Raw genomic sequence first — 11864 nt, forward strand, 5'->3', positions numbered from 1 at the left:
ACCGCCGAATCTTTCCAAATCTCTCTGAGTCAATGTAGAGGGTTCTGATTCAATTCAGAGAGATTAAAGGGTCCTGTGATTTGATTCAGATTCAGAGATTCGGCCACCAAATCAGACCGAATCTCCGTCCAATTGAATCAGGGACCGAAGCTTCGCACAGCCCTAATGCAGACCTTACACATAGATCCCTAGTTAAGTCACTCTACATTCTGAACTGTACAGACATTCCCTGAAGGTTAGATCAGTTAAAAAATGGCCAGCCTGATCCCACAACACCCCATGGACCCTACCAATTCCCCACCATGGAGCTGCTAGCCCCTCATTCCTGCCAATCTCCCCTGCAGAGCTGCTACCCCCCACATACACCCTCCCCTCTCCCAACCCCAACTTATTATGATCAGGCTTCTGGCACTGGTAAATGTCAGTAAAACCAAAACTGGGAGCAGTTTGGTGGGATCAGAGGGGTTAAAAGGAGTTGGGGGAGTCAAATCAGAGCATCAAAGAGGCTCTCCAATCCTGCTAAATCCCCCATTCCTCCAAGCCCTCCTTGGAGCCCACTAGCCCCCCAATCCCACTAACCTCCCCCACCCCAAGACTCTGCTAGGCCCACAATCCTCCCAAGGACTCCACTATCCACCCGCCCCAATTCTGCCAATGCCCCCATTGTCCCACTAGCCCCCCCCCCCAAATCCCTCCCACCCCTCCCCCTACCCACACCTATTTGCAATTATTTTTAGGAATTACCCTATCTCTATTACCAAGCAAAAAAAAATAAATTATTTTCCCTCCATGTAGTGATCTTCCCAAGATTTAAGTGCAATTTATTACAATTGATTCAAAAAGAGAGAGAAAACAACAACTGGGAGCTTAAAACAATAGAAAATAGATACTCTTAGAGCTCAATCCTACATCCCACTCATCTAATCAGTGGTGAGGGGCTGGGATGACTGCCATCTTGGATGGGTCGGTGGTGCCCACCACTAGCAGGCTGTGCAGCCAGGCTGCAGTGCCCATGAGGACCTCTGGTTTCTACTGGGGAGCCAGCATTTTTTAGCAAGTTTTTTTTTGTTTGTTTGTTGGGGGTTTTTTGCAGTTTTCACAGACATTGCCTGTTTTTGAAGACAATGCCCGATTTTACAATTTCCACAAAATCCTGAATTGAGTAGGTCCCTAATTATAACAGCACAAGTACATGAAATGGTACTCCAGATGGCAATTTCTCACTCAGCACAATATGCTTTCTTACCATGCACTTCCACACATGAAAGATATGGAATGGGAGCTCTGTTCCTCAGATCAAACTCTTCATATTGGAATTTTAAAAACGCATGAAATTTCCTTTGCCTTTTTCCATGCTCCCTGTATTGTGCATCGGAAGTAATCAGTTGGATATTGTCTTGTTCTTTGGTAGCTGGGCAGACACTGTCAGGCTGTGGGGGTCACATGAGAGTTTGTCTTCATTCAGACAACTTTGTCCATCAGGTGTTTTGGTAAATTTCCTTTAGATGTTTTCCAGTTCAGCGCCAGTCACAGATTTGGTCCGATACACCAAGTTAGTCAAGGAGATGTTTGGTCATAATTCTTTCTGTGCTTTGGCAGTCTTCTCTCTGTAATCATTTTGTTTCCTTCCATCTCTTCTGCAATACAATAGGCCCACATGACATCTACATATAGTTCTTCAGTACAGCACATGTGATGGACTTTTTTTTTTGATATGTGAGTGATGAACCCAAAACTCTCTCTTAGAAAACCCAATCTCCCACCTGAGACCTCATGCCAAGTCAAGTTTTGAGAGTTAGAAGACCTGGTTACCATACAGTGACTGCGTCTACACAAGATACTAACTGTGCTTTAGCCTGATACTACTGCACAGTAGCGTCATGCCACAGTAGTGACATGACACTACTGTACGGTAGTATTAGGTTACTGCGCAGTAGTGTCACAAAAAAGATGTCTGTTGGCTCTACTGCTCAGTAACTCAGGTTACCATGCAGTCATTTAGTACTCATTTATACAAGCACTAAACGACTGTGCAGTCAGTGTCTCATATAGACGTGGCCAGGGAGTAGCGCTATGACTCTGGATTTAAAAGTCCAGAAGTTTCCACTCTCTGGATGGAAGTTGTATACTTCTCAGACAGGCCCTCCTACTCAAAACTCGATCACAGTCCTTGTTAAATCAGGGAACAATCGTGCTGTTCTGTGATAACTTTACTCAGCTTCGCTACATTGGATATGACAACTCAGGCCCCTTAGGTTAATCATTATTTTAGTAAACTTTAGGAATTTAGTCCATACGACAGGCTTATTTAAACATATAAAAACACAGTCTGTGCCTCAGATAGATTGATTACTACTCACAAAGAAGACAAAATTAAACAAGCAAATAGGGATGAGAGCACAAGGAGAATTTTTAGGGGGAAAAACTGACCACTCTCTCTTGCATAGTCACCAGATTTTAAATGGGAAACATGTTTCCAAAATAGGCAGTGACAAAAATGCTAGTCATCAGAGAAATCAATTATTATATCATTTCTAATAAGAGAAATCAATAATTATCAATTATTATTGACAGTATAAAAATATATACAAAGCCTACATTAATGGGTGCCTTTGAAATTATTAAAATGCTATAGCTAAGTCAGAAGACACTGTTACAGCAAAGATAAAACATTTAAGTAAATGTTACACAGATGGGATACTTATCTGTAAATATGTTAAACACCTGGGCAGTCCAAGACTTTAGCTAGTTAGGAGGTAATATTAGAACCCATCCACACAAAAATTTTAGAACCTGTTCCTTCAAGTGGATTATAACTGTAGTATAGCTGAAGATCTATTAATTCAGAGTTATATCCAGTTTTGGACACAAAGATGCAGCTAGCAATCTGAAGTGGTATACAGAAGAGCCAAACCAATGTCTCTCCTCCCTTTCAAATGTATAGTCTCTTAATGACAGGTGGGCCATTTTGTCCTAGTACCATTACACACACACTTATACTGCAGGTGCATATTGAGATACAGACCTAGCAGCATAAGAGGCCTGATGAAAGCCAAAAATAATAATATGACAATATGCCATATGATAAGTTGATTCCTGAAAAGAAGGGAAAACATGCAGCACTGCTCTAGGTGATCTTGAAAATGTTCAGCACCTCTGCCTGCAATTCCCATGAAAATTAACAGTCTTTAAATAGTCTGCCATCCTAGACAGCCACCTGTTTTTCCACAGGTTAGAACTCTCTTTGAGTACCTGTTGTCCACAGTTCCTCTCCCCATTCATGGAAAATGAAGACATCTGCATTCACAACTGCCATCAACAGGAGGAAAAACACAAGCAATTTACCTTCAACTCAACCATTTGCCTGGCCAATGTGCATTTAAAATGTAGCCACTGGATCTTTGAATTTTCTACAGCACCAGTACTGCAGTTTGGTGTTTTATTCAGTAGATACTCTGAGTTTTTTAGTACAATGGTAGTGTCGCAGGGCACCTTAGTGCCTGCTCCTAAGAGAGGAGAAACTGCCAGGGAGAGAGCCCTGGCAAAACTACGTGAGCGCAGCTGCAGGTTGCCGGAGCAACCAAGCGGAGCCAGCTGCCTGTAGGGGGCAGGGCCTGGCCCTTATAAAGCTCAGGGCTGAGGCTAAGCTGGCAGTTCTCTGTCAGCAGCCGGAGAGGCAGGAGCTCCCTTGGCTGAGATATGGGAAGGAGCCTAAGTCGCAAATGCAGCTCATGATAGCCCTGGAGGCTTGAGCTATGAGGATGAGTTATGGCCATGCGGCTTGCATTTGTGTTACAGCCTAGGGGCTTGTGGTTTTGCTTTGTGTTTGTGTTATTATACCCGGAGGCTGGGGTGAGGCTGTAGGGGTTGGAGGAGGCCGCAACTATAGGGACCCCAGAGAGTGTGGGGTGCCCTAGTGCCAAGAGGGCGCATTATCTACATAGTGCCAGGGAAGGCGCAGCTTGCACGCCAGTGCGTGAGCAACTGGCGGCAAGGAGCACGGCCAGTGGGTCGCGGGCGCAACCCGTAGGTTGCGGACGGGGACCTAGACCCCGGATTGCGTGTGGGGGAACATAGCGCCTGAAGGTGCAGCTCGCACGCCACCGCGCGAGCAGCTGGAGGCGAGGAGCGCGGCCAGTGGGTCGCGGGCGCAACCCGTAGGTTGCGGACGGGGACCGAGACCCCGGATTGCGTGTGAGGGGAACATAGCCCCCCGGCCCCAAGAAAGGGGCGGTATTACTGAGGAGCCCAGTGTGGGCGCGGCGAGCCCCAGAGAGGGGGAACACCATTGTATGTTATTGAGTAGCCCACTGTGGGTGCGGCGAGCCCCCAGAGAGGGGGAACACCCTTGTACGTTATTGAGTAGCCCAGTGTGGGCGCGGCGAGCCCCCAGAGAGGGGGAACGCCATTGTGTTTTATTGAGTAGCCCAGTGTGGGCGCACGGGCATAGCGAGCCCGGCCGCGGGCTAGTGCGGCAATCCCCCTCAGACCAAGGCAGGGCGCTGCGGTTGCCCCTGAGAAGACAGGGAGTAGCAGCGCGGGGAGCCAGAGTCAGGGAGGGTATCCGTGCGGTTGGCCCATAGGACTGGAGGCCCGCTAGAGAGTCCCGGAGCGGAACCACACCGGCAGGGGAGGCCCAGAGTGGGCCAGGCGAGAGTCCCAGCAAGAGGCTGGGCATGAGAGAGGGAGCCCAGGGTGGGCCACAGTAGGGAGACAGACCGGACAACGTCCTTTACATCCGCGAGGCTTGGGGCGTGGTATCAGGGGAGGTAGGAGCCACGCATAGCCCATAAGGCTAGGGCGCTTGAGTAGCGCCCATTGTACGGGGAGACCCACGAGGGGTCCAGGAGCTGACAGGCCCGAGGAAACACAAGGCAGCCTCCCTATTACATATTCGATCAAGACGTGGCGGGCGAGAATGGAGGCTGCCCTCGGGCCGGAGTAGCGCGGTGAGAGGGCCTCAAGGAGATCACGGCCTTCCGTGAGGACCCCGCCGTGACAGGTAGATATTTGCCATGATAAAAAATGAATTAGAATAATAACTAAAAGGGCAGAGTGGAATTCATCGTTAAGGAGAACAGCAATTATTGAGAAATACACACACCTGCAAATCCATGAAATGCCCTTTTTTATGAAGAGGGGGTGCTGTTTAAGAACAGGGACGCTAAAGGGCCTGATTAAAAAGTAATGGACAAACTCCTATTGGCCTCTATAAGATGGATCCAAATCAAAGTGATTCATACTTGCACTTTCTTGGGTACAAATTGAACTGTAAAAACAGAAATCAGGCAACCAGAAAAATATAAAATACTTCCAAAATATCCAGAGCTAGTAGGCAAATTGGGAATAGGCAGAAACAGAACCCAGATATCATGCCTTGCAGTCTTGCAATCCAGATCACAGACAGCTCTGCCAAAAAAAGGTACCCAACTGCTTCTCAATCAGCCTGTAAACTCTTGTAATTCAATGAGCTCCCAAGGTACTGAGCAGAATCAGGATTCTTACTGAAACATGCAAGTACCATCAAAATCTCAACTGTAATTAAAAATACAATTTTATACAAAGAGGCATCATTAAGCTATTTTCCCCTTTGAATTATTCAGTGGTATTTGATCTTGCAAGTAAAATTATTTTCCATTATTAGAAACAGTCAAACAGAATAGATGTATTTGACTAATATGTTTCTAACAGTAGATAAATAATTCATAAATATATGCCCTCTGTTCATTTAGTTCTGTAAATTATTAAATAATAAATCACCCAATAAATTGTTATTGATTTTTATTTCAGCAAATAGACAGTGCTCCGATAATATTTTCATTATTTTGTATTGTTGTTAATTTTTTATAAAGTGTTTGGACCCAAACTGACTAGTAATTTAATAATTTTCAAAAGTGACTAGTAATTTAGTTTTTCAGCGTTCAGCCATTTGCTTTATTTCTGGTGACCTGAGGATGATCATATTTGCCACCAATTACTTTAATGAAAATGCATCTTTGCTACTATAGCCCTTTACATGTTATATGTTTCATGTTTCTCATTTATCTTTACTTGTCCCCATATTTCCCCTTTCAGGAGAGAAAAGGAAAAGTAGCTATCCAAGTTCTAATCTAGTATGTGCTGTTTAGGATTTCTTTTCTGAAATCCTGCTCCATAATGAAAGATTAAACTTGATGAATTTCCTTTTCATCTTTCTTTTTCTAAGCTGTCAGAAAATTCCTTCTTTTAGAAGTGTGTGGGTACATGTGTGGTCCCTTGGATTATCTTCAAAATGTGCAGATGACCATTACTAAAGAAGTGGAAGAAACAGCATGTTCACAAACAGAAACAGCAGTCAACCTGGAGTCAGGCTCTGACAGGGCACTTCCTGTTCAGGACTAGCATAATGTTTATAGAAGCAGAATAATGCACATTACTCACCTGAATCCATATATCTAAGCTTCTGCTGAACCCTTGAAATGAGAGAGCGCACCTACTGATTGAGAAGAGATGGGCTACGGGTGACAGCTGCAGGAATGGGATTTAAAATGGCTGGGTTACAATTTATTTCCACAAAGCACACCAAAGAGTCTCTGATCCAAAAGCCCAGTTTGTCAACACCACAGATTATCCTCCATCATCTGGCAGTTCATTCCTACATACAGTGTGATTGCTCTCTAAAATGAAACAGAAAAGCAAGTGTGTTGCACCAGGAAGTGGGGCCCCATCCTCGTCTTTTCTAATTATAGAAAAACCCTTGATGTTTCTGTGAAAAATATTTTCTAAATGGTTGGAAAAACACAGCATTATTTTTCACAGAAAAGTCTGTATATTTAAAAAAATAATACAATGTTTCTCATTTAAAAAATGACCAAGATTGCCAAAAGTGACCAGTGAGCTTGGGTGCCCAATTTCAGACATCTTAAAGAGGCTTGAATTTCTAAAAGCAATAGCTCCAGCTCTCTGCAAATCAGACTCCTTTACATGTCTCCAGCTGGTAAATCTTTCATTTAACCCTTGGTAAACTAAGGTTTAGTCTCTTTTTATTATTATTATCCTAGCCTGCATCTGTATTTTGCTCTTATTACTACAGCAAAGCACATAAAGGTAATTGTCTATATGAATATAACAACAATAATACTTAGCTCTTACATAGCACTTTTCATCTGATCATGAAGGATGATTACTTCATTTTATGCATCAAAAGACAGGGACACTGAAAAATTGAATGATTTCCTAATGCCAGGCAGCTGGTAAGTGCACAGACTACAATTAAACTCAGGTTTTCCTGATGCCTATCTCCTGGCCTGTGGTGCCTCTCTAATTCCACACAGACACATGCAATAGATAGATATATATTTCATTAGTAGACTCCTGCTGCTAGTGTTGATAATTCATATGTGATATTCAGACATTTCTGGCAACAAGGCAAAGAGTGGACATTTTTCTGCAGTTTGAAAGGACCCTGTTTCAGCTAATCCAGTTAAGGAAGTGTTGAAAAATACAAGGCAAATTAAATGAAATTACAATTTGCAGTAATTCTTTTACATGCATTTGTCTCCTGGAACATATTTCCTAAAAACTAGACCCAAAAGAGAACTTGCCTAGGCCCCTACGTTGGAACTCACCAGAATTTAGGCATCTAAGTCCAAAGCTGCCATCCTGAAGACTTCTGTCTAGCTGCCAACTCACTCTACAGTTATTGTACTTGGTAAATTTTCACTTGACAGTTCCTTAGGCACCTGGAAGTCCTACTCCAACTCATTCCCACAGGGGTCCTTGTTTAAACAGAGCCAAGCAGATCCTGATTCCTAAGCCTGACTGGGCTCCAGAAATGACAAGTTCCTTTACCTGTCTTCCCTGAGGAACTTGGGCCACACCTATCTCGCAATGGGCTCAGGCTCCACACAAAATGCCATGGTGGCCAGCTCTTTCTTTTAAAATGCAGCCAGTGGTGTATTTTTATTCAAAAACCTAATGAGTAGAGTTTCATGTACCTCCTCTGCCTCAGGAGATTCAGCTCCACCTCTTCTTCTACCCCGCTGAGTGCCCTGACCTGAGACAGAGGAGGGACTTAAACTCTAACTAAAGGACCCTCCCCTTTGGGGTGGGGGCAATCCCAGTTCCACTCCTATGACTACTCCTAGGACTGTACTTTTTTTACTTTATCCAATGACTATTTAATGTAAAATATATGATCCAGCACCAGAGCATAAACCAAAACCCAGGTCTTTGCCTTCCTCACTAAGCTACAGAGCTGGTAATTCTCAGCTTCTCTCTTCCCGGGACAGTCTTTGATGCATAGTAGCATGGCTTCAACAGTGTCCCTAAACCCAAGTGGCTTGTATCCTAGCAGATACAACACTTTATGTGGAGGTGTGAGTTTAGCCCCTTTAAGTCAAGGAGGGAATTGAACCTAGGTCTCATACAGCCAGAATGACTGTTCTAACCACTAAACTATTACATAGAAGGAGGTTGTTGTTTTTTCTAATCATGTTTTTAATGAAAGGAGTAAGCCCTGCTCATTTCCTTGAAATAAATGCACTTTGCTTCAGGGAAGATTCAGGAGACTGGATGCACACCTTGCTGGAGTTATTTGACCCCAACAGTCTTTCCTGCCTAGAGCAGAGGAGCTGGACCCGATGATCTCCAGAGGTCTCTTCCAGGCCTAAACATCTGTGAATCTGTGACACTGGATATGGAGATGAGAGGCACCTCCTGGCAGCCCTGGGTGGAGTTCCTAAAGGACAGAATTTAAAATGTATTCAGGTCTCATACGGAAGTGCTAAGCTCTCCTCATGCGCTGTGTAAGGGATACAGACCCCCTCAGGGCTCTGGATTTCACTCTGGGGGCCAAACGCATAAAAGTTAGGTTCCAAAATACCTGCACTTTGACAAAATGGCAAATTGCGGGCATCAGAATATTGTAAGTAGCTTAAGCATTAGAAGCCAAAAGTGAATGACAGTCACATTTTCATGTCTTCCAAATAACTGGCCAGCAGTCAGTCAAAACTCCAAGTGCTCCTTAGGCAGCATTTGAGGAAATAAAGTTTTCCAATGTAGGGCTGATATTGGCACCAGCATTTCATAAGGGACAGGAAGACATGTGATTTCTGAAAAAACAAGGCTGAAACATTATAACACAGCAACAAAAAGACTGCCAGTCTTTGCTATATTCAAGGGATTCATACAGTCCATAGTGGCACCAGGACTAATGCCCCCAGAGGTCCCAGTAAACAATTTACCCTTGTAGGGGCAGTACACATTCACCTTATGTGAAGCCACTTTTTGGGGACCTAGTTATGGGGGGGGGGGGCATATCTGTGTCCTTGCTGATGCTCAGTTATTTCAGCATGAAATGGTGCAGTCTCCATCTGTGACCATTTCTCATTATCATGTTCAAACCTTTATCACCTCCCCAGTACTTCCAGCCACTTTCCTAGCTTCGAAAGGCATGGACACATTAAAGCTAAAGCCTAAAGATGACATTTAAATGACAGCATGAATCATTTTATCATTGCAATGAATGAATTGGAAAGAGTAAGAAATGGAAAATGCTGCAGGAAAAGAAATGAAAAGACAAGAAAGGAAAAGAGAAGAGAACTAGAGAAAGGAGGATTGTAAAGAGCAGCAGCAAAATACAGCAAGAAAGGTGAATGAGCTTGTTTTCCCAGTGAATGATGCTGAATGCAACAGGGAACTGAAGAAATAGTAAATAAGGATGATAGTTTAGTTAATATCTGTGTATATCAAAGTCTTTTTCTACCCTCGATCTTTACACAAACTTTCCATTGATTTCAGTAAACAACCAGACAGACAAAGAAAGGGGAGCCAGAGAAAAGAAAGCAGAAAAAAAGAGACCTATATCACTAAGGACATTAAGTCAGCAGCCTTGCAGCCGGAGACTAGAAATAAACCTCAATATCCTATTTTCCAGAAACTCAGCTTTAATTAAAAACAACAACAAAAAGAAGAGTCCCTAGCTATTAGGGTTGTGAAGCAAACCTCAGAAATGTGTGCTGTGTCGTGGGAATCAGCAGAGAGCTTGGACAGTGCCTCTGAGAGATGGGCACTGCTCCAACCTTTGCAGCAAGAGGTTAGGTCAGGTAGCCCCTGCCGATGGTTTTAGTGTCACCACCGTTAACTATTTGATTCCTCGTGGAGAAAGAAGACACCCATGTGCGTGGTGTACTAGGAGGCATCTCTCAAGCGGATAACAAGGCATCTCTCAAGCCGATGCCTTGATTTGAAAGAGACCTCCAGCCCTTGTCCCCCACCACACCTACACGGCGAGAGCCTGGGCAGAGCACCCTGCCTCGGGCCAGGACCCCGGGGTGCAGCCGAGCTGACGGAGGAGCCCTGATCCGGTTTGACCATCTGCACTGACTCCCACAAGCAAGCTCCCATTTTTAGCCCGCTCCCGTGGGAGGGACGTAGCTGTGGGGTGAATCTCTCTGCTTTCCCCATCTCCGGTCCGCTTCCTGCCGGCAGTTTTGGGATCGCAGAGTGCGTTTCTGGAGTGATCCGAGCAGGTGGAGGAGGCCGCCCCATGCTTTGGCAGCCGACGGAGTTTATTTCAAGGGACCAACTGGCAGACGAGTGACCAAATGACTTAGCACGAAGCATTTAACCCTCGGCCTCTAAGTGCGGATCGGCTAGGGTAGCTTGCCATTTTCTCTGCCTTTCCTAACATTCAGCTATTCCGGGACTAACAGATGTGTAAAGGGAGGTGGTGTGGATTGGGGGCCTGCCCTGCGCGCCGTTTGGATATACTGTAGCCCTCGCCATCACCTCCTGCGGCCGGCCCACGGCAGGGCTCCGTGGTGTCAGGGCGGGCTCAGCAAGAGCCTAACGCGTGGCCCCGGCCCAGCACCAGAGCAGGAAGGGAGCGTGGGACGCGCTCCTCCACACACTGGTGCAGGCGGGTTGCTGGCCCGTCCACGAGCAGCGGGATCGGCCCGCACGTGCCCTGAGCCGCCGCCTCTTTCCAGTGCCTGGTCTGAAGCCGGCTGCTGGGGAATGCCGTCGGGCCGAGGCGCCTGCGAGCAGACGCGGGCCCGCAGCTCTGGGGCAGCACACTGGAAGGAGGATGCCCCTCGCATCCCTCCTGCAACGCCGCCCAGAGACCCGAGCCCTCCTGTCCTGGGTTTTTTGTTTGTTAGTTTGTTTGGTTGGTTGGGTTTTTGTGCATCAGTGCAGCACGAAATGCTCCGGCCGCGGCGCTGGTGAAAGCCCGCAGATCAGACCAGGGCTTGGCCGGGTCCGCCCGCCGCGCTGCGGACACTGCAGCGCCGGCTTTGTGCCCGCGCCCCCCGCCAGCCCGGCTCCGGCCTATCCCCGTGGCACTGCCGCCTCCCCGGGGGCTGCATGTCTCACAGCCCCGGGACCCCACAAGGGCCAGGCAACGGGCACAAGGGCTGCCCGGGGCGCTGGGAACCGGGAGCTGCTCACTGAGCGCGGCACCGACCCGCTCCCCCGCCCGCGCTGCCCGGAGCTCGCCCAGGGCTGCGGGCACCTTGGGGCCGGGCGCTGCCCCGGTGCCCGCTGCCCGGTGCCCGCTGCCCTGGGCGAGCCGTCCGGCCAGGGAGGGGCTCACGCCCGGCCCCCGCGGCAGCCCCAGGTGTCCTGGGCAGAGGCGGAGCTCGGGGGCTGATCGCGGCTGCTCCGGTACGACTCCGGAGTCACCCCTTTGGGTTTGCAAGGGGGACGCTTCACCCCTCCCCACCCTCGCGTTCTCGTCGCTTTGATGCGGGGGCAGGCGGGGCCGAGGGGAGAGCAGCACCTGCTCCGCAGCAGTGGGGGGAGCCTGGCGCCCGGCCCGGCCCCCGGCCAGCCCGTGTGCTCATGCGCCTGCCGAAGGGCTTAAAGCGAGCGCGGGCCCCTCC

At 47.3% G+C, this 11864-nt stretch overlaps 1 long non-coding RNA gene across 1 annotated transcript; it reads right to left on the minus strand.

The window, feature by feature from the left end:
• Positions 1-809: 809 nt before the first annotated feature.
• Positions 810-8033, minus strand: LOC132248421 (uncharacterized). The gene is made up of 3 exons (XR_009459611.1): positions 7977-8033; positions 6421-6507; positions 810-1637 (listed from the first exon to the last, which is right to left on the minus strand). It is a non-coding gene; the product is annotated as an uncharacterized LOC132248421 (long non-coding RNA).
• Positions 8034-11864: the final 3831 nt, after the last annotated feature.

The sequence above is a fragment of the Alligator mississippiensis genome, chromosome 2 (genome assembly GCF_030867095.1).
Source record: "Alligator mississippiensis isolate rAllMis1 chromosome 2, rAllMis1, whole genome shotgun sequence".
NCBI lineage: Eukaryota > Metazoa > Chordata > Crocodylia > Alligatoridae > Alligator > Alligator mississippiensis.